The sequence below is a fragment of the Aotus nancymaae genome, unplaced genomic scaffold (genome assembly GCF_030222135.1).
Source record: "Aotus nancymaae isolate 86718 unplaced genomic scaffold, 86718_ANA_hifiasm-v0.15.2.pri h1tg000004l, whole genome shotgun sequence".
Taxonomy (NCBI): domain Eukaryota; kingdom Metazoa; phylum Chordata; class Mammalia; order Primates; family Aotidae; genus Aotus; species Aotus nancymaae.
The window spans coordinates 35,178-62,294 of record NW_026988415.1 but is presented as its reverse complement, the minus strand read 5'-3'; the positions used below and the strand labels follow the sequence as shown (position 1 = coordinate 62,294).

Genomic DNA, 27,117 nt, shown 5'->3' with positions numbered 1-27,117 from the left:
TTAACTCAAAATGGATCCAAGACTTGAATATGAGAGCTATAACTTCCAAAACTATAAAATTCTTTGAAGAAAATATAGGGGTAAATCTTTGTGACCTTGGCAATAGTTTCCTTCATATGGAAACAAAAATACAAGCAACCAAATAAAAATTAAATAAGTTGAACTTCATCAAAATTAAAAACATTTCTGGCTGGGCATAGCAGCTTTTACCTGTAATCCCAGCAGGTGGGTGGGTGGGTGTAGATCACTTGAGGTCAGGAGTTCGAGACCAGCCTGGCCATCATGGTGAAACCTCATCTTTACTAAAAATACAAAAATTAGCCGGATGTGGTGGTACACACCTGTAACACCAGCTACTTGGATGGCTGAGGCAGGAGAATCACTTGAACCCAGGAGGCGGAGGCTGCAGTAAGCCAAGATGGCACCACTGTACTCCAGCCTGGGTAACAGAGTAAGACTCTGTCTCAAAAAAGAAAAAAAAAATTAAGACATTTCTGCTTCAAAGAATATGTCCTGTGGAGAATACTTCCTTGCAGTTATATTGTCTTTATAACTCTGAATAAAAAATTGCATGAGCAGGGTTCTGGCACAAGGATAGACATACAGGTAAATGGATGTCTATCCAATGGAATAGAATTGAGAGTCCAGAAATAAAATCTCACAGCTACGATCAATTGCTTTTCCGCAAGTGTGCCACAACAATTCAGTGTGAGAAGGAATATTCTTTCAGTAAATAGTATTGGGAAAACTGGACATTCACATGCAAAGAATGAATTTAGACTTTCTCCTTCACATCATATACAAACATTAACTTAAGGTGGATCAGAGATCTTAATGGAAGAGCTAAAGTACTAACATTCTTAGAAGAAAATGTAGGTGTCAATCTTCATGACCTTCAGTTGGGCAATGGTTTCTTAGATACGACACCAAAAGCACAAGTGACTGTGATGGTTAATTGTATGGATCAACTTGATTGGGGTAAACAATGCCCAGATACCTGATCAAACATTATTTCTGGCAGGATGTAGGAGAGTGTTTCCAGAAGAGATTAGCATATGACTTGGTAGACTCAGTGAAGAAGAACCTCTCTTCCCACTGTGAGTAGGCATCAGCCAATCTGCAGAGGGCCCCAACAGAACGAAAAGGTGAATTTGCTCTCCCTGCTTGAACTGGGACATCCATCTTCACCTGTCTTCAGACATCAGTGCTCCTGGTTCCTGGCCCTTCAGATTCACACCGAATTACATCACTGACTTTCCTGGTTCTCTAGCCTACACGGACAGCAGCTCAAGGAGATTCTTGGCTGATTCTTCCATATTGTGTGTGTGTGTGTGTGTGTGTGTGTGAGAGAGAGAGAGTGTGTGTGTGTGAGTGTGTGTGTGTATGTGTGTATTGCACTTAATAAATATAGGCTGTGCTCATATGAGTATGGTTGTGGTGTGGTTGCTAGTCTCAGCTGGACAAGAGAAGACTCTTGAGATGGGCTAGCATCTGTCTTAAATCCCTTAAGGGCTATAAAAGAGAGAAGGAATTCAACTTTCTCCCCAAGTCTGAGCAGTAAAAATGGGAACAAAAGAAGGTTGTTATAGGGAAACAGGCTTCAGCTCAAGGTAGCAGGGAATTTCCTACAGGGCTTCACCAGGAGGCAAGGGCTGCCTCAAAAGGTGGTGAGGAGAGGAGAGGTGTCCAAGCAGAGCCTGGACGAGCCCTTGGCGGTGTCATGCTACACATAGTGGTCTGGGCCAGACAACCTCTAAGACTCCAACCTTGAGGAGCTCGGGTTTTGTGGATTACACAGCGAGTCAGGTGATGACTCTGCAGGGAGGCTGCCAGCATTCTCTGTGATGCTCTCGTGAACTGGAGAAAGGCCAATTTGCTTCAGCAAGGAGAAAGAAAGAGGCAGACAGTAAATCCCTGTTGTGGCAGGCACCCTTTAGAATATGGACTCTGTGAGTAGGTGGGAGAGCTGCTCTTCGGCAGGCTGGCTGCCTGCGTGTGCGCACCTGTGTGTGTGCTGTGTGCGTGTGCACCTCTCTTCCTGGGGTGCGAAGGAAAATAGGGCTCCGTCTAGCTCCTCCCGAGAATTGAACAAGTGGCTCTCCTTTTCTCCCTCTCCTTTTGGGATGGCAGCTCCAGGAGAGACCAGCCTGAAGGATATGTTAACAGAACAAGGAAGGGTAGGTCCCTGTGGGCACAGGACCTTGAGGCTCTCCTGGGGTAGGCTGTGGCTGGGTGGGGCTGGTTCACACTGAGTGGAGGGCTACCCCTTTCACATCCCATCTTGAAATACTCCTGCAAATATGGGGTGAGAGCCTCTCCTTTTTCTGCCCACCTTACTCTCAATATGGAGGAACCCACCTATCCCCAAAATGCTGTTCTTCAGTCCTTTGGCAATTTTCCTTTTGAAAAGCTGACCAATAAAGCTACATACTATATACTTGCATTCAAATGAAAGTCCAGACTAGGAAAATCTACAGGGACAGAGAGTAGGTTACTGGCTGCTTCCGGCCAGGAGGAGAGGGATGTAGGAGGAAAATAGTTAAAAGGGTATGAGGTTTCCTCAGGGAGTGACAAAAATGATCTAAAATTGGCTGGTGATGATCGCATAGCTCCGTGAATACACTGCAAACCATTACATTGTACACCTCAAATGGGCGATTGTGTGTGATGTGAATTTTATCTCAATAAAGCTGCTTAAATGAAAGAAAGCTGATTGATGGGCAGTCCTTCCTTAGCTGCCCCACCTCTCTTTAAATTTCCAAGGAGCCCGGAGGAAGGTGTGCCGAGATCTTTCTGCACCAGGCCTGTACCAGGGCCACTCTTGGGGATGTTGTTGCTCGTGCTGGACGCCACTCTGTGGGGCTGGGCACCTCATTGTGATTGCAGATGGTTGGCCAATGCACCGTGTGTGTGCAGCAATGAGAACTATCTGGAAGGCATTTAATATAGTGACTCACAGGGTCATGCTTGGAAAATTAATTCAAATTGGCTTGGCATCGAGCCAAGGAAAACTGTCTGAAGAGGCTGTAAACAGAAGGTAATGGATTGAGCTGAAGAAGGGCTAGAGGGAAGGAGCAGGGGGAGGCAGCTGGCGGGAGGGGGTTGCTGTGGGGGCTGGATTGGGGGTGGGGCACAGAGGCTGAAGTCTGGGAAGTCTGGCTCCCGCCAGTTCCTCTCCCCACTCCAGAGTCCCCGGTACGTGGTCTGCTTCCCCTGGTCACACTTTCTCTCCGTTTCTACTGGGAGCTCCCTAAGGGCAGAAAGCGGGTGTCTGTAGACAAAAGAGAGCTATGTGTTCCCCAAGAGTGCCTGAGAGTCCCTGGTGGGCTGCCAAGGGGCCCCACCTTTTTCAACTCACACCTCCCCAGATGAAAATATTAATGCAAACTTTACATCCAGCGGTTTGCACTGGGAAAATACAGCTTTCTTTATGGGTTTTCTAAAGAGATGTCATAATGCTTTTTTTAAAAAAACAGATTTATTGAGGTATAATGTAGATACCATAAATTGCAGGTGTATAACTCAGTAATGTTTAGAAAATTTATAGAGTTGTGCAAACATCACCACAATCACTGCTCAGAACATTTCCATCACTAAATATGTCTTCTAACTATGACCCCATATTCTGATGCACACAGAATGCAAGATGTCCCCTTTCTCCCTCTCCTCAGGTCTGGGGAGTGAAAAGCTCAGTGACCTGGGTCCTGCCATCGGTATAGGAGCCAGCTGGACCCAGTTGTTGGGCTCTGGACTTGCAGGTCCCAGAGCTCTCAGCCTTTGTCCTGCCCTCCTGGCATTGTGAGAGCATCTCTCCCTGCACAGGTGGGAGCTAGGGTAAGGAAACTTCCTGATGCTTCCTAGGCAGTGTCTTTGGGTCTGGGATTCCTTTCCCAGGCGTTAAAATGCAATAGCAAAGACCTGGAACCAACCCAAATGCCCATCGATGATAGACTGGACAGGAAAAATGTGGCACATATACACCATGGAATATTATGCAGCCATTAAAAATGAGGAGTTCGCGTCCTTTGTAGGGACATGGATGAACCTGGAAACCATCATTCTCAGCAAACTGACACAAGAACACAAAACCAAACACCACATGTTCTCATTCATAGGAGGGTGTTGAACAAGGAGAACACATGGACACAGGGAGGGGAGCACTGTACACGGGGGTCTGTTGCGGGGGAGTGGGGGGGACAGCGGGGAGGGGAGTTGGGGAGGGATAGCATGGGGAGAAATGCCAGATATGGGTGAGGGGGAGGGAGGCAGCAAATCACACTGCCATGAATGCACCTATGCAACAACTTTGCATGTTTTTCACATGTACCCCAAAACCTAAAATGCAATTAAAAAAAAAAAAAAAAAAAAAAAATGCTCTCACCCCAACTCCCAGCACATTACCATCCCCGCAGCCAAGCAAGACCGAACAGAATGGAAACGTACATAGGAAACCCGACTCCATCAGAAAGGGGCGGGAGGCCTTGCACATTTGTCACGGCCCTCTGCCCTCAGTGCTTCTCCTGGCTGAGTGAATTCAAACATTTCCTGAGTGCCAACTAGGGGTCAGGGTTCAGGTGACGAGGCCCTGCGAGGGATGGGGACGTGACGAGTCATGGTTCAGGCCTTGGGGAGCTCCACATTGTCCACAGTGGAGGAAACAGGGTGCATTAGTTTCCTGCCGCTGCTGTAATGAATTGCCACAAGTTTAGTGGCTTTAGGACAATGCCAATTTATTACTTTCTTTAGTTTGCTTTTTGAGGCAGGGTCTCATTCTATCCCTCAGGCTAAAGTGCAGTGGAGCCGTCACAGCTGAAGCAATCCTCCCGCCTCAGCCTTCAGAGTAGCTGGGACCATACCTAGGTGCATGCTGCCACACCTAGCTAATTATTTTGTTATTTTTTTAGGAACAGGGCCTTGCTATGTTTCCCAGACTGGTCTCGAACTCCTGGGCTCAAGCAATCCTTCCACCTCCGCCTTCCAAAGTGTTGGGATTACAGGTGTGAGCCACCATGCTGGCCACCAATTTATTATCTTACAGTTCTAGAGGTCAGAAGTGTTGGACGAGTCTCACTGGACTAAAGTTAAGACAGGGCTGCATCATTCCTTCTGGAGGCTCTAGGAGAGAATGTGTTTCCTTGCCTCTGATACCTTCCAGAGGCGGGGCTGTTTACATCCCCTGACTTGTGGCCACATCACTTCTCCCTCTGCTTCCATCAACACATCTCCTTCTCTGACTCTCATCCTCCTGAATCTGTCTTGTAAGGACCAGTTGTGTTTACATTGGGCTGGCTCAAATAATCCAGGATAATTCTCTTATCTTAAACTCTTTAACTTAATCATAGCTGCTAGGTGTCTTGCCATTTAAGGTAACACACTCACAGGTTCCCGGAATTAGGACATAGACATCTTTGGGGGCCATCACTCTCTTCACCACTTAAGGCCTGAGTTGGGCAGCCCTCTGGGTGCCACCCAAGTAGGGCAGGTGAGAACACTCCAGGCAGTGGGGCCTGGCTTTGTGACAGCCTCCATGATAGAGGAGCTTTGGCACTAAGGATGGCTTTCATATCTAGAAAGTAAAGTTTGAGGAGTAAGTTGAGACATCAAGGATAATATGCAATTAGAAGGACAACCAAAGTGTGACTGTAGATCAGCGTGCCTGGGGTTCGTTCCTCTAGAGCCAAACGTAGCTTTGCAAGTGTTACCTAAACATGAGGTTGTGCTGGTGCACGCCTATGTTCCCAGTTACTCAGGAGGCTGAAGCGGGAGAATGGCCTGAACCCAAGGGTTTGAGGCTATGGCGTGTTATGATGGCACCTGTGAATAGCCCATGTACTCCAGCATGGACAGCCAAGTGTGACCTCAGCTCTAAAAAAAAAAAAAAAAAAAAAAAAAAAAAAAAAAAAAAAGTAGCCCTCATTATAAACAAATAAATAAAACATACAAGTCTATTTCTTGTATGTTTTACAAGAAGGGAAAGGAAAAGAAGTGGGGCAGGAGACCTGGGTTTATACATTTTTAAAAACAAGTTTTAATTTTGAAATGATTTTAAACTTTAGAAAAGTTGTAAGAATAGTACAAAGAACTCATTACTGGCTGGGTGTGGTGGCTCGTGCCTGCCGTCTCAGCACTTTGGCAAGCTGGGGTGGGAGGATCACCTGAGGCCAGGAGTTTGAGACCAGCCTAGGCAACACAGTGGGGCCACATGTCTACTAAAAATAAATAAAATAAAATAAAAATTAGCCAGCTGTGGTGGCATGTGCCTGTAGTCCCAGCTACTCAGGAGGCTGAGGTGGGAGGACAGCTTAAGCCCAGGAGGTGGAGGCTGCAGTGAGTTATGATTGTGCCACTGCATCCCAGCCTGTGGCAGTCTGAGACACTGTCTCAAAACAAAGCAAAGCAAAACAAAGCAAAGGAAGGACTCGTGACCTCTTTAACCTTCCGGTAGATTCCCAATTGTTAACATTCTACCACATGCGTCTTATGGTTCTCTCTCTCCTGCTCTGTCCCTCTCACTATTATTTTTACCAAATCATTTGAAAGTAAGTTGCTGACATGATGCTCCATTACCCCAAAATAGTTGAGTGTGTTTTTTCTAAAATTAAAGACACTCTCCTACAAAACCATAGTATGCCAATGAGAATCAGGAAATCAACATTTAACGCTGTGACCTAATCCATAGATTCTACTTAAATTTCTCTGATTGTCCAAGTAATTAATACTCTTTGCAGTGAAAACAACAAACAAACAACAAAAATCTTTGCCTGCGGTGGCTCACGCCTGGAATCCCAGCACTTTGGGAGGCTGAGGCGGGCGGATCAAGAGGTCAAGAGATCGAGACCATCCTGGTCAACATGGTGAAACCCCATCTCTACTAAAAATACAAAAAATTAGCTGGGCATGGTGGCGCGTGCCTGTAGTCCCAGCTACTCCAGAGGCTGAGGCAGGAGAATTGCCTGAACCCAGGAGGTGGAGGTTGTGGTGAGCCGAGATCGCGCCATTGCACTCCAGCCTGGGTAACAAGAGCGAAACTCCTTCTCAAAAAAAAAAAACAAAAAAAACAAAAATCTTTGCCATCATCATCAGCAACAACAACTTTATTTTTCCTGGTTTTCTTTCTGGTCCAGGATCAATCCCAGACCATATGTTGCATGTGGTTGTCCTGCCTCTTTGGTCTCCTGCAATCTGGAATAGTTTCTCAGTCTTTCCTTGTTCTTTATGACCCTGACATTTTTGAAGAGTACAGGCCAAGTATTGAACAGCGTGTCCCTCAATTTGGGTCTGCTTGATGCTCCTTCAGGAATACCTTGGGAGTGATGTGTTCTCAGTGCATCCTATCAGGTTGTATAGAATATGGATTAATGTAATATGGAGTAATGATATGGAGTAATGATAATGTTAGCATTACTGATAACATTAACTTTGATCACTTGATTAAAGTGTTATTTGTCAGACCTTTCCACTGTAACATGAATTAGCAGGGCTTTTGTACTTACTAATGTGTAAATAATTAATAAGTATCGGAGGAGGTAACTTGGGATTGTATAAATATCTGTTCCTCATTAAAATTTCACTCAATAGTTTTAGCATCTATTGATAATTCCTGCCTGAATTAATTATTGTTATTATGTTTGCCAAATTATGATTTTCTCATGTCATTGTTCCTTCTACATTACTAGCTGGCATTCTGCTGTAGGAAGGACCTTCCCTTCTCTCCCATTTGTTTGCTTGTTTATTTATTTATTTATTTATTTATTTATTTATTTATTTATTTTTGAGACAGAGTCTCGCCATGTCGCCAGGCACCAGGCTGGAGTACAGTGGCACAATATCGGCTCACTGCAATCTCCGCCTGCTGGGTTCAAGCAATTCTCCTGCCTCAGCCTCCCTAGTAGCTGGGACTACAGGTGCATGCCACCACGCCCAGCTAATTTTTGTATTTTTTAGTGGAGATGGGGTTTCACTATGTTGGCCGGGATGGTCTTGATCTCTTGACCTCGTGATCTGCCCACCTCGGCCTCCCAAAATGCTGGGATTACAGGCGTGAGCCACCGCGCCCGGTCTGCTTGTTTGTTTATATTGGCATGGGCGTGCGAACTCCTATTGCATGGTTTATATTCTGATGCTGATACTGTTCCAGACTTGGTTAGTGGGAGCCCCTTTTCTCATGGCCCCATCATTCTTTGAACACATCCTTAGTTTCTCGGCAGCACAGGATGTTTCAGGTTCATCTTGTAACTTCACTGTCCCAGGGAATCAACCATTTCTCTTAAGAAACCTGGTTCCTAGGCCGGGTGAGGTGGCTCATGCCTGTAATCCCAGCACTTTGGGAGGATGAGGCGGGTGGATCATGAGGTCAGGAGTTCAAGACCAGCCTGGCCAACATAATGAAATCCCGTCTCTACTAAAAATACAAAAATTAGCCGGGCGTGGTGGCGCATGCCTGTAGTCCCAGCTACTTGGGAGCCTGAGGCAACTTGGGCAACAGAGTGAGACTTTGTCTCCAAAAAAAAAAAAAAAAAAAGAAACCTTGTTCCTTTCAGTGGACAATATTATTCAGAAGCTAAGATCTGGGTGCTGGGTGCTAGGTGTGCTCATTGCTACCAGGGTGTCATTGTTTCTAGGCCCTCTCAGTGGACAGAACTAGGAAACAGATGTGTGTATATTCATGCACATGTCCACACACTGCTATAGATTGAATCTGCATGTCCCTCTCCCAAATTCCTGTGCTGAGATTGCCACACACAAGGTGATGGTGTTATGACATGGGGTCTTGGGGAGGTTATTAGGTCATGAGGATGAGGTCCTTATGAATGGGATTAATGGTCCTTATGAATAAGAAGAGGCCCCCCGACAAGTGCAGTGGCTCACACCTGTAATCCCAACACTTTGGGAGCCTGAGGTGGGCAGATCATGAGGTCAGGAATTCGAGATCAGCCTGGCAAACTTGGTGAAACCCCATCTCTACTAAAAATACAAAAATTAGCTGGGGCGCGCCTGTAATCCCAGCTACTCAGGAGGCTGAGGCCGGAGAATCACCTGAACCTGGGAGGCGGAGTTTGCAGTGAGACAAGATCACGCCACTGCACTCTGGCCTGGGCAATAGAGTGAGACTCCATCTCAAAAAAAAGGACTCCCAGAAAGCTCCCTTACCCTTTCTGTCATGTGAGGACGCAGGGAAAAAACAGCTATCTATCTAAAACCAGTAATTCACACCAGTTCCTGCCATTTGAATCCAACAACCCGAGTTGACTCTTACACGCCACTCTTCATATTTACACGTCTCTCCCCACCCCTGCCGAGAAACCTGGTTTTTATAATCCTCTACATATTTATTTTTTTGCTCAATTTCCCCATATGGCCACTGATCTACTGGTCACAAAGGCCATCTCAGCTATGGCCCTACTGAACTTGCCAGCTGTACCTGCTGAAGCACCCTGCCCTGGCACTGCCAAAGGCTGGCTGTGCCAGTTGACTTTGCCTGAACCCGACACCAACCTGCTGCATAACCTTAGCCTGCTCCCTTTGTCTGGCCCAGGCAAAGGGAGTGGCAAGGAGAAGTTTGTGTCTTTTCTGAGCAATGAGCAGACCACTGCGTGTGTGGCCATAGTGTCAGGAGAGAGTGGCAAGTGACATGGGATGAGGTGAGACCCTGGGGCTTTGTTTCCCGTCCCAGAGAGTGGTTTGGACTGGGTCAGTGCTTCTCAAACTGGAGCTCAGAGACACCCAGAGGCTGCTGCTGACTACAGGGGAGGCTAGGGCAGGTCCTGGGGAAGTAAGGAGTCTGGATCAGGACTGGGCCCTGTGGGGACTGGAGCTGTGAAGCCTGTGAGCCGGAGCAAGCAGATCAAAATTGCATTTCATTTAGAAGCTCTAGTGATACAGTGAGTTTTCAAGGGGGAGTTGGGAGCAGATAGAGGAGGGAGAAGACAGGAGGCAGAGACCCGTTAGGAGGAGGCTGTTGCAGGAGGCCAGGGAACGGGGGATGGGTGTAGGAACTATGGCAGGGGCAGAAGAGGAAACAAGCCACAAGACGGCCAAGGCCGTGGCACTTAGAGACCAACTGTCTGAAGTCAGGCTGGAGAGGCCTCAGGCAGACTGCGAGAGACAGGGAGCGAGCTGCTGCGGGAGGGAGAAGGCAGAGAGAGGTGAAGGGAGGGGTTTTTTGATGTGGAGGTGACAGTGGGACCTTAAAGAGAAGCCTCTGCACCAGGTAGATGAATGTCCAGGATTCAGAAGAGGCACTGTACACAGGAAAACTCATCAAGGTCACAAGAAGCCGGAGCTCTCCAAGTGGCAGAGAATGTGGGGCCCCTGGCGGGGACCTGGGTATTAGACAGTCGAGGTGGTGGGAGTGTGGACGGAAAAAGAGCCAGGGCAGGAGACAAAGGGAGGAGGGGAAGGAAGGAGGGGAGACAAGCAGGAGTGCAGCATGTCCTGCACAGCGGATCACCCTGGCAGGGGAGGGTCCGCAGCTGGTCCTGGCCGGTGACCTGCTGGGATTGTTGGAGTGACTGTTGTCTGTAAGCTCCAGCAAATGCTGGAATCACCTGGGAGATCATCCAGCATGAAAATCTCCAACTACCCCCGCCTGAAGGAAGCCTCAGCTGGTCACCTGCTCATCCATATGGGTCCTATTCAATCCTATGGATTTCTCTAACAATCTTTAAATACCCTCTCCTCCAGGCAGGCAACCATGATTTGCAAGAGGCTCTGAGGATTCAGGTGTTCCTGAAGGGTCACATGCAATTCCCATCTCAAACTTTCCTTTGTACCATTGACAATTTCAACAGGATTACCCCCTTTCACATGACCCCAGTGGTACGTGTCCCGGTTTTCCTAAAGGGAGCACCCTACGGTGGCCCAGAATCAATTATTGATGACATCGCTTTATTTTAACTCCTACCTAGGCAGTGAAGAGAAGATGAGGCCATTCCCAGAAGCAATGTGGACAGCAAGAAGAATGACCATGTCACCCATGAGCATATGTGACTCCCTGACGCAGCCTGGTATGCCTTGGTGACTTGGCTACTCTTCCCACCCCACTCACTCCTCTGTCTAGGCCTGAAGCCAGTCCCTAACTCCTCTGCCTCCACCCTCCCGTGAAGGCCCAGAACTCTGGCAGAGGTCTCCTTGCCTGCCTGGAGTGCTCATGACAGCCGTGGCCGGAGCCTGAGCAGAGGGCTGGCCCTGAGAGCCTGGTCCTCTTTCTGGCCTCCATATGGCATTATCCTCCAGGCTGCTCATCAGAAGCACCCACAGCACCACTGGCCTCTTAACCTAGCACATCTAGAGTAAGGCAGGGGACCCAGCACAGCAGAGCTCACAGGCTAGCCTTGGAAGCAGCGGGCTGCCTAGGGTCCTGTTGGATTAATCTGGCTGGCTTCTACGTAAGTGTGTGCTTTATAGACTGTTAGCAGACAGTGATTATTTGTTGCTGACTTTGAAAGCCATGTCATAACCCATTTAGCTAACTTGGCCAGTCGATTCATTGATCCGTACAGTGTAGGCGCGGAGCTCAGGGTGTTCCCAGGCCCTGAGGAGAACTGCAGGGGAGGGCCCAGCAGACAGGGCCAACTCTCACTGCGCCTGTCCTGAAGCCAGTGGTAATTATTGTCAATTCAATTCAACACACATTTCCCAGCAGGTCCCCAGTGAGAGGCCCTGGACAGGTGCCATGGGGACACAAGGTGAAGCAGCAGCTCTGGCCTGGAGCTTGGTTTGCTGTGTCTGGTCTTGTATGCAACCTAGAGGCATGACCACTATTTAGTTATCCTTCTCTCTACAGTCACTACGGCTGTCCTTAGACCACCTGGGTGTCCTCATAAGCTGGGGAGCAGGCAGATCCAGTGGTCTGGGTGAAGAATATGGTGTTCACAAAGCCATGAGGAAGAAAGGTTGGTCCCTAGGTCGAAAGGGGAGCAGGATGGAGCTGTCTTTTTTTTTTAAACAAAATAAAATACAACACCTAGAGAGGGTTTCAAAAATACACCCTCCTTTGACCAAGCCTTTAAATCTCACTGCCAGGTGACAGGAAATACAGGAGCTAGACACATGTGTCTCTCTAGTAGCAGGGGAACACCATTCATTCATTCATTCAGTCAGTCAGATACTCTTAAATATTGACTGAGCATTTACTAAGCACTCAGATGCCAAGAACACATACAACCTTGAACGAGAAAAGACAGCCTCTGCCGGGGCAGAACTCACAGGCTAGTGGGAAAGATATACAAGCAGAGAATGGCAATGTGGCCCAAGAGCTGCTGGGACAGAGGCACTTGGTGGGCATAGGGAGGGAGGTCCCTATCCTGGCCAAGGGTGACCCTGGGCAGCAGTAATCCCTACCTGCTCTATAGAGAGGGAGGCAGGTATATAAATAAATGAGCTCAGAGGTTGGCAAGCTTGACTGTGCATCAGTATCCCGTGGAGGGCTTGTTGAAATGCAGATTCCTGGGTCTCAGACCAGAGTTTCCGATGCAATAGATCTGGGATGCGGCCAGAACATTCACGTTTGATGATGATCAAGTCCCCGTATGATGCTGATGCTGTTGGTCTGGGAACCACACCTCATCAGCTCCTCAAACTGCCAGGCCCTGGGACAGATATCTGCACAGGAACGGAAGTACCCCAAGGGGAAGGAGGACGTCAGGCTTGGGGAAGTAACAGGCTCAGCTGGGAAAGGCTCACATCTATAGAAAAGCAACTGTATCAGCTTCCTATCACTGCTTGAACAAACCACTCCAAACTTAGTGGCTTTAAATCACGCGCATACATTATCTTGTAGCTCTGGAGGTCGGAAGTCTGAAATGGGTTTCACTGGGCTAAAGTGAAGGTGTTAGTTAGCTGGGCTGTGCTTCTTCTGGAGGCTCCAGGGAAGAATCTGTGCCTTTGTCTTTCCAGCTTGTAGAAGCCACCTGCATTCTTTGGTTCGTGGCTGCATCACTTTGAACTCTGCTTGCCTGGTGTCATCACATCTTCTCTCTGACCCTCCTGCCTCCCTCTTCCCTATTTAAGACCACTGTGGGCCGAGCACGGTGGCTCATACCTGTAATCCCACCACTTAGGGACGCTGAGGTGGGCAAATCACGAGGTCAGGAGCTCAAGATCAGCCTGACTAATATGGTGAAACCCCCATCTCTACTAAAAATACAAAAATTAGCCGGGCTTGGGAGCCGGCACCTGTAGTCCCAGGTACTCGGGAGGCTGAGTCCGGAGAATCCCCTGAACCCAGGAGGTAAAGGTTGCAGTGAGCCAAGATCACACCACTGCACTCCAGCCTGGGCAACAGAGCGAGACTCTATCTCAAAAAGAAAAAAAAACAACAACAAACCATTGTGATTAGTGTGGTCCTGCCTGGATAATACAGGACACTCTCCTCTCGTCAAGATCCATAACTTCATCATGTCTGCACAGTGCTTTTTGTCACGTAAGATCCCAGACATATTCATGAGTTCTGGTGATTGGGACATGGACATCTTTTAGGAGACAGCATTCAGCTGTCCATAGCAACTGAAGTTAGCACCAAAGAGTAATAGCAGCTAATCTCAATGGGGCACCTACTATGGGGCAGGCACTGCCCTGAGGGTGTCACATCTACCATCCCTGATTTTCACTGCAGCCCCATCCATAGTAGATCTTAGGGACACTCAGTTTTATGGCCAAGGAACCAGACTTAGAGAGGCGAAGTGGCTTGCCCAAGGTCACATTGCTAGTAAGCGATGGAGCTGGGATTGGAGTCCAGTCTCTCTGACCCCAGAGCCCATGTTTTGGCCATTGGTCTGGACTCTACTGCTTGGGTAGGGCAGCTCAGGTTGGTAAGAAACTGAAATCTCCAAGACAAGTCCTTCTGGGCTTTCTTCTCTCCCTATTTCCCCACCCCACCTTCACCCAGACCCCACTCTCTGTATGCAGCACTTGGCTCCTTGCCCCTGGGTCTCCTTTCTGCCAGGTGGCCCACTACTGACCTTCCTATTGCCCTCAGTTCTTGTGGCTCAGAGGCCTTCCTCTCTGCCCAGCTTCCAGGTATCCTCAGCAGGAAGGAGAAAAGACTCCAAAACCAGCAAGGGCTCCTGGGGGACTGGTTCCTGTTCTTTTACTTCAGGGAAAGGGACAGAGTCGTGAGGATGGGGACTTCTGCTTCACTTCCACCTCCCCAGTCAACTCCAGCTGGTAACGTCTGGATGGGGGAAGGATGGTTAACTAGTCTGCTAGCCTGTTGGTTTTCTGGTTGGAGCTTTAGGAGTGGAGCTGGCAGCCTCCCACCTGCTCCTAGTTGTGCGACCTTGGAGAAGTTACATAACTTCTCTGTGCCTCAGGTTCCCCATCTGTAAAATGGGGATGATAATAGAAGTCACCAAAGAAATAACAGCTACAGGCTGGGCACGGTGGCTCATGCCTGTAATCCCAGCACTTTGCAGGGCCGAGGCTGGCGGATCATCTGAGGTCAGGAGTTCGAGACCAGCCTGGCCAACTTGTTGAAACCCCATCTCTACTAAAAATACAAAAATTAGCTGTGTGTGGTGGCAGATGCCTGCAATCCCAGCTACTGGGGAGGCTAAGGCAGAGAATCGCTTGAATCTGGGAAGTGGAAGTTATAGTGAGCTGAAATCGCACCACCATACTCCAGTCTGGGCAATGAGTGAGACCCTGTCTTAAAAGAAAATAAATTAAATTAAATTTTAAAAACACCTGTTATCCAGGTTCAGTGGCTCATGCCTGCAATCCCAGCATTTTGGGAGGCTGAGGCGGGCAGATCACAAGGTCAGGAGTAGATCAGCCTGGCCAATATAGTGAAACTCCGTCTCTACTAAAAATAAAAAAAAATCATCCAGGCGTGGTGGCAGGCACCTGTAGTCCCAGCTACTTGGGCGGCTGAAACAGGAGAATCACATGAACCCGGGAGGCAGAGGTTGCAGTGAGCCGAGATCACGCCACTGCACTCCAGCCTGGGTGACAGAGTGAGGCTCCATCTCAAAAACAAAACATAAAAACAACAACAACACCAACAACAAAAAAACCCTGTTAACTGCTCAGTACATTAATGAGCACGTCGTGGAACCGGTAACTGAGAACCATTGCTCTGATTGTGACTCTACCAGTAGCCTCTGCCATGGCTGCTAGGCTGCACAGCAGGCTGGCTCTAACACCTCTTAGAAGATTCTGGCTGTCATAGCTTTTGACCCTGCCTCAGTGACCCCCTTTTACCTGGAAAGGAGCTAAGAAAACAGCCCAAGGCCCCACTTCTACCTCCATCACCCCCAAAGCTATTTCGCTTGTCACCTAGGCTCCCTTCTTCCCCTTCCCCTAGTTCGAAGCTGGCAGGCTTCATGGAGCTAAAGGGAAGAGCCCCTGGGGTACATAAGCCAGTGTGAGTGTGTGTGTGTGTGTGTGTGTGTGTGTGTGTGTGTGTTCAGGGTGACCAGAAATTGGCCAGTGGGGAGGTGCTGGCCCAGCTGGAGCCCAGGCTCGTTTTGAACTCCTGTGCTCAAGCGATCCTCCCACCGACCTTGGCTTCACAAAGTGCTGATATTACAGGCAGGAGCCACCACAACCAGCCTGCCTTCCTCCATCCCAAGCAGCACTGGACAACCCACGGAGGAATGAAGTGGGAAGTGAGTCCCTTACCGCCTGTCAGCTATGTTGATGAGAGAATTTCAGGGACCTGAATTTTCTCCATTAGGCTCAGTTCTTTGACCTGAGACTTTAGCACCTGTTAACGGGCAAGTGTCCCTGGGAAGGGTAATCAATCCATCCTTTATACTCACCTGTGATCTTGAAACCTGAGTGGGAGGTAGGGGGCACAGCCAGAAGCTCTGTTACAGGAAATCCAGGTCTCTACCTGGGGAAGAGTCAGCTTGGGCTTCTCATGTGTTAAAAGCAGATGCTGTTCTCTCAGAATCCCCCTGGTCCCAGGAGAATATTCTGGGATCATGAAAGAGGGACTTCATTTGGGCACTCATGCCCCCGATGTGGCATTTATCAGCTTAACCCACTAGGTGCTCCTTGAGGGCAGAGCCTGGTCCTTGCTCTTGCATCTGTTGTGACAAATTACCACACACTTAGTGCCAAAAAATGACAGAAATTTATTCTCTCCTAGTTCTGGGGGCAGAAGTCCAAATCAAAGGGTTGGAGGACCACACTTCCTCTGGAGCCTTTAGGGGTGACTCCTTCCTGCCTCTCCCAGCTTTGGTGGCTCCTTGCATTCCTTGGCTTGTGGCCACATCACTCCCATCTCTGCCTCCACCTTCATATGGCCCTCTCCTCTGTGTGTATGTGTCATCAAATCTCCCTGTTATGGGGATACATGTGTTTGCATCTAGGGCCCACTTAGATAATCCAAGACAATCTCCCCATACCAAGGTCTTAATTTAATCACATTCACAACGACCTTTTTGTTACATAAACTAGCATTCACAGGATTCTGGGATTAGAAATCATTATTAGCCACCCCACAGCCCTCAAGTACCTAGCCTGGGGCCCAGCTCACAAGAGGTATTCCAGAAGATGTTTGTAGGCTGGCCAACTGAATTGAATGAATCATAGTTTGGACTTTAAACTCTAAACCCAGTAGCCTCTATGTGGATTCTAGGCCACGGAGAAAGGGTTTGTTTTGGAGTTAGTTGTCTGCTTGTTCCTGTATTGTGGGAAGAAGATGTTACAGTCAGTTCTGTATTGCAGGGGTAGAGACAGATTAATTTCAAGGTTGAGAGTACTGGGCTAGCTGGGCCGCTTAGTGCAAGTCCATTGCCGTCTCTGGACCTCCATTTCGGTAGAGATAAAATCACATTCGGCTGGGCACGGTGGCTCACGCCTGTAATCCCAGCACTTTGGGAGGCCAAAGCAGGAGGATCACCTGAGGTCGGGAGTTCAAGACCAGACTGACCAACATGAAAAAATCCTGTCTCTACTAAAAACACAAAATTAGCTGGGTGTGGTGGCGCATGTCTGTAATCCCAGCTACTTGGGAAGCTGAGGCAGGAGAATCACTTGAACCCAAGTGGCAGAGGTTGTGGCGAGCCAAGATCGTACCGTTGCACTCCAGCCTGGACAACAAGAGTGAAACGCCATCTCAAAAAAAAAAAAATTCAGATTCATAATCCCTGCCCTGCCTGCCTCCAGGTACTAGGGCAATGACAGCGTGAAGAAGGGATGTCTAATGTTGTACAAGTGCCAAGCATTACTAGAAACATTACTATAGAGCTTAAAAGGAGGGAGGAGGCTGAGTGCAGTGCCTTATGCCTGTAATCCCAGAACTTTGGGAGGCCAAGGTGGGAGGATCACTTGAACCCAGGAGTTTGAGACCAGCCTGGGCAACATGGCGAGACCCCGTCTCTACCAAAAAAGACACAAAAATTAACTGGGCATGGTGGTGTGCACCTGTAGTCCCAGCTACTCAGGAAGCTGAGGTGAGAGTATCGCTTGAGCCCTGGAGGTAGAGGTTACAGTGAACCTAGATCATGTCACTGCACTCCAGTTTGAGTGACGGAGTGAGACCCTGTCTCAAAAAAAAAAAAAAAAAAAAAGAAGGGAGAGGAGAGAGGGCAACGTTCAACTCAAAGAATCACATCTCTGATGGAGGAATTTAGGTTTGTAGAACTGCAGGAGTCTCTCAAGTCCTGTGAGCTCCTCTAGCCGTCAATAAAGTGGCCCCAGCACTTTAGGCATGGCCCCTCAGAGCTCTCCTGCTGCCCTGAATAGAGGGGCCAGAGTGGGGGACTTCCTTGAACACACAGCCGCAGCTCTGACCTGTTGCTGGCCTTCCCTCTACTTCCCCACAGCACGTGAGCCGAAGTATGGAAGGCCATGCCAATCCCTCTTGGCATAGACACGAGGAGGTGCTGCCCATGGACTCCTTCCTCAGGGGCTGAGCTCACCTGGGGTGCAGATGCCCTGGAGAAGAAGAAATGCAGCAGCAAAGTCAGATAGTTTTTTAAAATGACATGAGATTGGCTCTTTGGCCCCTCCTGAAATTCCTGGGTTTTTGTTTTGTTTTCTTTTCTTTTCTTTTTTTTTTTTTTTATACAGGGTCTCCCTCTGTCCCCCAGGCTGGAGTGCAGTGGTGCGAACGTAGCTCAGCGCAGCCTCAAGCGCCTAGCATCAGGCGGTCCTGCCACCTCAGCTTCCCGAGCAGCTGTGACTACAGGCATGCACCACCATGCCCGGTAATTTCTTTTTCATTTTTTTGTAGAAACAGGGTTTCCGCATGTTGCCCAGGCTGGTCTCCTGAGCTCAAGCAATCCTCTGCCTCAACCTCCAGAAGTGCTGGGATCGCAGGCATGAACCACTGCACCCAGCCCCAGAATTCCTCTTTTCTTTGTTTTTCCCACCTTGCTCTCTCCTATGGAGAACCAGATGGCCTGACAAATCCAGGCTGGCCTTCTACCCACCCTTGGGTTGAGTTCTGGCCTCTGGCCTTGCCAGGACCTGTTCCTGTTTGCCCTTATGGTCCTCACCTTCCAGCCTGCTCCCGGGACTTCTCTGTGAGTTTCAATACCTGTGTCCTTTCTGCAAACAAGGGAAGAGTAGAGCACAGTTGTGCCATGTGAACTTCACAAAGATCAGGCAGCGTTTCACCTGCTGGCCTCCTCCCACTGGGCACAGAATGGAGCATGCCTGCAGCAGCACAGGTGATGCTAAAAGCATCGGGCAGAGACAGGCTTCCCTTTCCACCTGCTTCCAGCAGTTTTCCCATGGAGAGAGCATTGTCTCAGGAACAACTTGGCATTACTTGTGCCAGGGGCTATTCCCCAGTTGCCTTTGGGTCCTGCAGATTTCCTTTGTGTGCAATCACCAGAAGCAAGTGGGGTCGATGTGAGGAGGGAGCACTGACTTCAGGGTGTCCAGACTGCCAAGCCTCCAGAGGTCATCTGGTTCAAGGTCCCAGAAGCAGCCAGGTACAAGAGATGGGAACCCCTGAGGGCAGGCAGGCTGAAAAAGATGCTGAAGAGTGAGAAAGCAGGGATATGTTAGGATAGAAAAGCCTCCTTTGGAGGGGCTGGGGCCAAGCCTTCTAGTCTCCACTCTACCACCGACCAGCCTGCGACCTTGGGCAATTCAATTCCCCTCGGCCGGACTCACTGTCCCCATCTGAACACGAAGGATTAGGATTTGACTCATTTGTTCATTCACTTTTTGGCCAAATAGGTGTTAAGCGCTTGCTGTATTTCAGGTCTATTTCAGGCACTGGGGATGCAGAAAGAAACTGGACCAAGCCCCGGACCCCAAAGAGCAGGATGGAGGGGCAGAGAATAGAGGGGAGCAGAGGAAAGCAAGCCTGGCCTTGTGGGGACAGGAGACAAGGTTGCAGCATGACACGAAGACTGGAGCTGGACTCTGAAGGCAGAGGAAGAGTGTGGAAGGACAAATGGGAATGAACGCTGGCTTTTATTTTTAGTGGTAAAATACACATAACGTGAAATTTAGCATTTTAAGGCCAGGCACAGTGGCTCACGTCTGTAATCCCAGGACTCTGGGAGACCAAGGCGGGTGGATCACCTGAGGTGGGGAGTTCGAGACCAGCCTGACCAACATGGAGAAACCCTGTCTCTACCAAAAACACAAAATTAGCTGGGCATGATGGCGTATGCGTGTCATCCCAGCTACTTAGGAGGCTAAGGCAGGAGAATTGCTTGAACCCAAGAGGCAGAGGTTACAGTGAGTGGAAATCCGACCATTGCCCCGCAGCCTAGGCAACAAGAGCAAAACTCCGTCTCAAAAATAAATAAATCAATAAAATAAAGGGTAAAATTCAATGACATTTGGTACAGTTACAATATTGTGCAACCATCACCTCTATCTAGTTCCAGAACTTTTCCATTATCCCAAAAAGAGACCCTGTACCCATTAAGCAGTCACTCCCCATTCTCACGCTCCCAGTCCCTGGCACCCATTCATCTACTTTTTGTCTCTATGGATTTCTCATTCTGTACATTTCATAGAAATGGAATCAGACGGCCAGGCGTGGTGGCTCACGCCTGTAATCCAAGCTCTTTGGAGGCCAAGGTGGGCAGATTACCTGAGGTCGGGAGTTCAAGACCAGCCTGACCAACATGGTGAAACCCTGTCTTAAAAAAAAAGAAATGGAATCAGACTGTGTTTGTCCTTTCGTGTTGCTTCTTTCACTTAGTGTAATGTTTTCAAGGCCTATCCAAGTTGTAGCAGGAGTTGGCACTTCATTCTTCTCTTTTTTTGAGACAGGGTCTTGCTCTGTTGCCTAAGCTGGAGTGCAGTGGCATGATCATGCCTCATTGCAGCCTCAAATTCTTGGGCTAGAGTGATCCTCCCACCTCAGCCTCCTGAGTAGCTGGGACTACAGGCACACACCACTATGCCCAACTAATTTTATTTTATTTATTATTTTTAAAAACGTTTTTGTAAGGCCGGACACAGTGGCTCACCTCTGTAATCCTAACACTTTGGGAGGCCGAGGCAGGCAGATCACCTGAGGTCAGGAGATCAAGTTCAGCCCAGCCAACGTGGTGAAACACTGTCTCTACTAAAAATACAAAGAAAATTAACTGGGCGTAGTGGTGCATGCCTGTAATCCCAGCTACTCAAGAGGCTGAGGCAGGAGATTTGAACCCGGGAGGCAGAGGTTGTAGTGAGCCGAGATCGTGCCATTGCACTCCAGCCTGGACAACAAGAGTGAAACTCCATCTCAAAAAAAAAGTTTTTGTAGAGATGGGGTCTCACTAGGTTGTTCACGATGATCTCAAGCTCCTGGACTCCAGCGACCCTCCTGCCTTGCCCTCCCAAAGCGCTGAGTTTACAAGCAGCCACTGCACCTGGCCTTCATTCTTCTTGTGGCTGAATAATGTTCCGTTGTATGGCTCGGCTACCTTTTGTTTATTCATTTACCCGTTGATGGACACTTGCATTGTTTCCACCTTTTGGCTATTGTGAATAATTCTGAATGAAATTTGTGTGCAATTCCTGTTTTAGTATACAACTCCTGGGTCCCTGTTTTCAGTTCTTTTGGATATATACTCTGGAATGGAATTGCTGGGTCATGTGGTAATTCTATGTTCAACCTTTTGAGGAACCAAACTGTTTTCCACAGCAGCTGCACCATTTTCCGTTCCCACCAGCAGTGTCTGAGAGTTCCGATGTCCCCACACCCTCCCCATCATTTGGTATTTGGATGTCAACTCATGAGGGGTAGGTTAAGGAGGATGAGTCTGAATGAGACCAGCAGAAGCAGCAGCCACGGAGAGAGGAGGAAAATCTGGAAGCCAAGGAGACAGCAGGCAGTCAGCAGCATGAGCTGCTGGCAGGATGACTGGTCAGAGGGCTGGGGCTGGGACGGGGGCAAGGGCAGGGCCTGGCCAGGCACTCAAGGCCTGGGGGGAGATGAGGGCGTGACAAGATGTGGACGTGTAGCCAGCTGGGAGTGGGTAGAGTTGGCGTGTGGCAGTAGCTGGGGTGGTGGGGGGGGGGGCGGGCACATGTGGGAACCTGGGGTTCAAGGTGGGGCTTCTGGCAGGGCTGAAGGACTTGCTGGCTGGGGAAGGCCAATGCGCTCCTCTCTGCCTGGGACTGGAGCATATGCCAAAGGCCAGAGGTCCAGCTGAGCTGACAGCTTTTTGGAAGAGAGACTGGTCAGAGCCAGCCCCCAGGAAATCTGGTAAGAGCAGCACTGCGGCAGCCGGAGCTGGGGCTTGGGGAAGTAGGATCGCTGGAGCGGCGCCAGCACCATCTCCACTGTGGAAATGAGGGGTTGGTTCACGGCAGTGCCCTGTGGGCAGGGCCTCTGAAAACCCCAGTGCTCAGCTCCATGCCTGGCTAATTGTGAGGACTCAATAAATGCATTTGGCTGAATGAATGAAAGGCTGTGAGGAACATGTGAGGTCATGCGTGAGATCCCGTGAGCTCAGGGACAGGTGGTGTTGGCAGATGCAGATGCCGTGGAAAGCCAGGGCAGCCTAAAAGCTGAGAGGCTGGCAGGCCAAAGGGCTTAAAGGTCACTCCCGGCCATGTCCACCTGCCCCTTTTCCTTGCGCCATTCCCCTATATTTGATAAAAAGGCCCTGGAAAGCCCCACAGTGAGGGTAAAGTCCCGAAGCAGCCCTTTGACAGTGGCCAAGCACCGAGGAGTGAGCCCAGCTGGCAGGGCCTATGCCTGACTCCACTCAGCAGCCCCACGGCCAGTGGGGCTTGGTGCAGTTGGCACCACTTGGTGCCCAGTGAGTAGTGGAAGGTCTGATTGGCATGGTGGGCCACCCACAGCACTGGGGTCTCTGGATGCCCTGCCAATCTCCCCAGCCTGGCTGATGTTTTGCTGAAAACTGGAGAGGCTGGACTTCCAGAACTGAAAGGTAAGAGGGAGAATGCAAGGTGGGGTGGAAAGGCTGGGTGCCACGGCCCATGCCTGTAATCCCAGTGCTTTGAGAAGCTGAGATGGGAGGATCACTGGAGGCTAAGAGTTGGAGACCAGCCCGGGCAACGTAGTGAGACCTCACCTCTACTATATATATATATGTTAGCCAGGCACGGTATTGTGTGCCTGTAGTCCCAGCTTCTTGAGAGACTGAACCAGGAGGATCACTGGAGCCTAGGAGTTCAAGGACGCAGTGAACTGTGATGGGGGCACTGTACTCCAGCCTGGGTGACACAGTGAGACCCTGTCTCTAAATAAATAAATAGTAAAGCTAGTCTCAAAACACAAAAACAGACAAGATGGGGTAGGGAGGTAGGGGTAGGGGTGAAGTGGGGGCTGGTGGTGTCAGAACCGTCCCACTATGCTGCTTCTTTTTCAGAAAGCATATCATCCTTTCCAAAGCCCTTCCCTTGTACTCTCCCCATCCACAGGAGCCCCTAGGGCCCCAGCTCCCTGCTCCCCATGCACTAAGTCAGCCCCCAGTACCTTCTGTGGCTGGGGCACTAGAGGCTCTTCTGCTTCACCCACTGCCTCCCTGCAAGGTCCCTCTTGGAGGAGCCACCTCCTGCTATTCCCTCGCCAAGGCTATTCCGCATTCCCTCCCCTGTGTTCTCTTCCCGTCCCTCTTCCCCTCCCTCTCACTTCCCCTTCCCACTCCACACCACCTTAACCTCTCTTCGCTGCCTTCCCTTTCTATTTCCTTGCACCACCACCCCCTCACCCCTCTTCCCTCCTTTCTCTCCAATCTCCCACTCCCCTCTTTATTTCCCTTCCTTCCCAGCCATTCTCCTTTCTTGGAGGGGGCCCTGTCCCCTAGCTGAGCTGCATAGCATAGGGGTTGCTTCCCCTGGCTTTAGCTTCTCCACTCTCTCTCCGCATTCTTCACTGCCAGCTCAGAAAATATGCTATCTCCTTTGCCAGGTGGAGGAGGAGGCCAGGATCAAGTCCTCTTCCCCTCCTGCCCTCCTGCCCTCCTGCCTGGGGGGTGGGGAGAGGCATTGGGTCCCAAATGTGGGGCTAGTGGGCACGAGGAGGAACCCCCTACCCTGGCCCCAGGAAGCCTACTGCCAGTGTGAGTGACAGAGCCAAGCAGGGATAGAATCTCTTGGGGGTTTGGGGGGATCTGTCTATGTCTCCCCACCCACCACTCCATGCTCCCTTCCTATACACACAAAATGGCCCCCAGTGCTGCTCAGAGTGCCCAAAAAGGAAGGAATGAGGGATGGCAGGGCTGCATGTCACGTGGATGCCTTCTAGGTACTGCTTGGCTTCTTTCTGCTGGACAAGCTGTGATAAAAATGGTGATGGTGGGAAATACTGCAGGGCGACCGTCAAGGGCACCCTTCCACCATTTCAAAGTAAGTCCTCAAGATGTGGAGGGCCATGTTTGTGTCCCTTAGGAGAACTAGGATGGGGAGTGTGAAGAGAAAAGAGCGCTGATACCAGACAGTGTGGCCTCGGCCTTTATTTGTTTATTTATTTATTTATTGATGGAGTCTCCCTATGTTGCCAAGTCTGGTCTCAAGTTCCAGGGCTCAAGGAATCCTCCCACTTCAGCCTCCAAAAGTGTGGGATTACAGATGTGAGCCACCATACCTGACCTAGGCCACAACTTAATTGTGTGACCTCGGTCAAGTAACTGACTCCTTTGGGTCTCATATTTGACCTCTGTCAAAGAGTTTGGCCTTTGTGGCCTCAGGGGTCCCTTTTAGCACTGGCATTGAATGATTACAAGTGACTTCCCTATCTTCCTCAGATTTCCTGGTGCTGCTTGGCCAGCTGACGAGCAGCCGTACTTTCTATTTCTTCAGAGCCTCAGCAACATTCTGGCATTCCCTGTGTACTCTAGAGTGGCTCTCCAAGTGTGCCTCTGGGCCACTAACGTCAGTGTCACTGGGAGCTTATCAGTGGCACAGATCCTTGGGCCCCACTCCAGACTTGCTGACTCAGCAACTCTGGCGGTGGCACCCAGGAATCTGGGTTTAGGAAGCCCTCGGGGTGATTCTAGTGCACAGGAGAGTCTGAGAACTGCTGTGGTGAACTGTTTGTGTTGGTGCAGGGAGCAGAGGAGCAGTTAAGCCTAAAGTTTAGGCAATGGACCCATCCTGAGGGTTGACATTCAGTCAGCGGTTGCATGCATGCACAGCACACACACACATACACACACACACACACACAGTAACACTCACTCTGTTTGCACAATAGTCCCTGACCCATCCACCCTTCTGTTGTCAGCCTTGAATTAGATTTGTTATTGTATTTTATTTGTTTTAATTATGTGGAACACTTTGTGAACTTGTGCAGGGCCATGCTAATCTTATCCATATAGTTCCAATTGTAGTATATGCACAGCCGAAATGAGCACTCAAATTAGATTTGATTACAGCAAAATTAAGCATTCCTTTCCATGAAGGACAGCACAGATAGAATTAACAGACAGACAACAGATGGGGAGAATATATTTGCTGTTTAAAACCAACAAGAGATTAATGGATAAAATATACAAGAACATTCTGCAAAACAACAAGAAAAAGACCCAACAGGAAAATGAGCAAAGCATATGCATAGGCAATTCTCAGGAGAAGCAACTGAAAAGGCTGGCAAGTAACTATGTGAAGAGATGCTCGAATCCCAGATTCATTAGTAATCAGAGAAATGCAAATGACAACAATGAGACAGGATACACACATGTCAGATTGGCAAAAATCAGCTGCATGATGCCAAGTGTTGGCTAGAATAAGCAGAAAGAGGAACCATTGTGTGCCGCTGCTGAGAGTCCCACTAGATGGATGCAGGCACTTTGGAGAGCCACCTGGTAGCATTTAGCCAAATCGGGTCTGTGCCCACAGTGTCTCAGTAAGCCCACTCCTGGGTATACCCTCAAGAAATTCTCCTGCAGACCCACAAAGAGACTGAGTTGCTTGTGGCTGCTGTAACAGAGTATCATAAACTCAATGGCTCAAAACAACAGAAATGTATTCTCTGGTACTTCTGGAGTCAAGAGGTCCAAGATCACTATCTTTGGGCTGAAACCCAGGTGTCAGCAGGGCTATGCTCTCTCAGGAGGTTCTGGGGTGGGAGGACTCCATTCCTTGCTTCTTCCAACTTCTGGTGGTTGCTAGCCGTCCCTGGTCTGTGGCTGCATTTGATGTTCAAGGCCAGCATCTTCAAATCTTCCTCTGCTCCCTCTTCACTCTGCCTTCTCTGTGTGAGTGTCAAATCTACCTCTGCCTCTCTGTTATAAGAATTACACGAGTAGTGGGCTGAATAGCGTCCCCCCCGCAAATTCACAATCACTGACAACCTCAGAAAGTGACCTTATTTGGAAGTAGGGTCTTTGCAGATGTAATTAGTTAAGATGAGGTCATACTGGAGTAGGAGGGGCCCTTAATCCAATTTCTGCTGTCCTTATAAGAGGCCAAAAGGACAGACAGAAAAACAGGGGAGGCCATGTGAAAATGAGGGAGAGGTTGGAGTGATGATGCCACAAACCAAGGAACACCTGAGGCCACTAGAAGCGGGAAGGGGCAAGGAAGGGCTTCAGAAGCACTGTGGCCCTGCTGACACCTTGATTTCAGACTTCTGGCCTCCAGAACCATAAGAGAATAGATGTCTGTTGTCTTAAGCCACCAGAACAGTACGGTGCTTCGTTACAGCAACCACAGGAAACGAATACAACACGTAACTCCATTTCCAGCCCACCCTGATACCCCAGGATAATCTCCCCATCTCAAAATCTTCAACAGAATCACATCTGCAAAGACCCTTTTTCCATATAAGGCAACATTCACAGGCTCCAAGCATTAGCATTTGATACCCTTGGGGTCCATTCTCGAGCCTGCTACAGGGACCCACGCAAGGATGTTTATTGCACAGTGCTTGTGCTAACACAGAATTGGAGGCCATCCAGATGTCCACCACCAGCGAAAAATAAAAGCAACTGAGTGGTTACAAGCAACTCAAGAGCACACAGCAGCATGGACAGTTAACACACACAGCGCTCAGCGAAAAAGCACCCGGTAAGAGACTGAACACACTCTCCAGGCCCCTACCACTATATTTATTGAAAACACACACACACACACACACACACACACACACACACACACACCTCTACACAGCTTGACAGAGCACACACTTGAGTGGTTGCCACCGAGGGGAGCAGAATTGGAGTGGAAAACAGTAATTAAAAGGACTGGAGAAATGGATAGATTTATTCAACCAGAGAGGAATCTCAGACCAATGATGGTGGTATCATGAATTGAAAAGCAACATTACCTGAAAGCCAAAAAAAAAAAAAAAGAAAAAGAAAAAGAAAAACTCTGTGAGAGGTCCTTTCTGGGGAAAGCTGGCCACCTCTGGAAGTGTCTGGTGTGTTTTGCATAAAGACACATTGTCCCCCAGCTTGGGCAACATAGCAGGTAACAACTTGTCTCTCCCCCCAAAAAATTTTTTTTAACTTATCGGGGCATAGGCTGGGTGCAGTGGCTCACGCCTGTAATCCCACACTTTGGGAGGCTGAAGTAGGTGGATCACCTGAGGTCAGGAGCTTGAGACGAGACTGGTCAAGGTAGTGAAACCCCATTTCTACTAAAAATACAAAAATTAGCTGGGTGTGGTGGCACGCGACTGTAATCCCAGCTACTCTGGAGGCTGAGACAGGAGAATAGCTTGAACCTGGGAGGAGGAGGTTGCAGTGAGCCGAGATTGCGCCACCGCACTCCAGCCTGGGTGACAGAGCAAGA

The 27,117-nt window shown here is 49.2% G+C and overlaps 1 protein-coding gene and 1 pseudogene across 1 annotated transcript in view; one reads left to right on the top strand and one right to left on the bottom strand.

The window, feature by feature from the left end:
- Nucleotides 1–22,053: 22,053 nt before the first annotated feature.
- HMGB3 (high mobility group box 3) overlaps nt 22,054–27,117 on the top strand; it is a 33,453-nt gene continuing 28,389 nt past the window's right edge. The window contains exon 1 of the mRNA XM_012477346.3: nt 22,054–22,310. The gene's annotated coding sequence lies outside the window, so the exon portion shown is untranslated. The remainder of the gene's footprint in view (nt 22,311–27,117) is intronic.
- On the bottom strand, nt 24,645–24,735 carry LOC135269287 (U6 spliceosomal RNA; annotated as a pseudogene).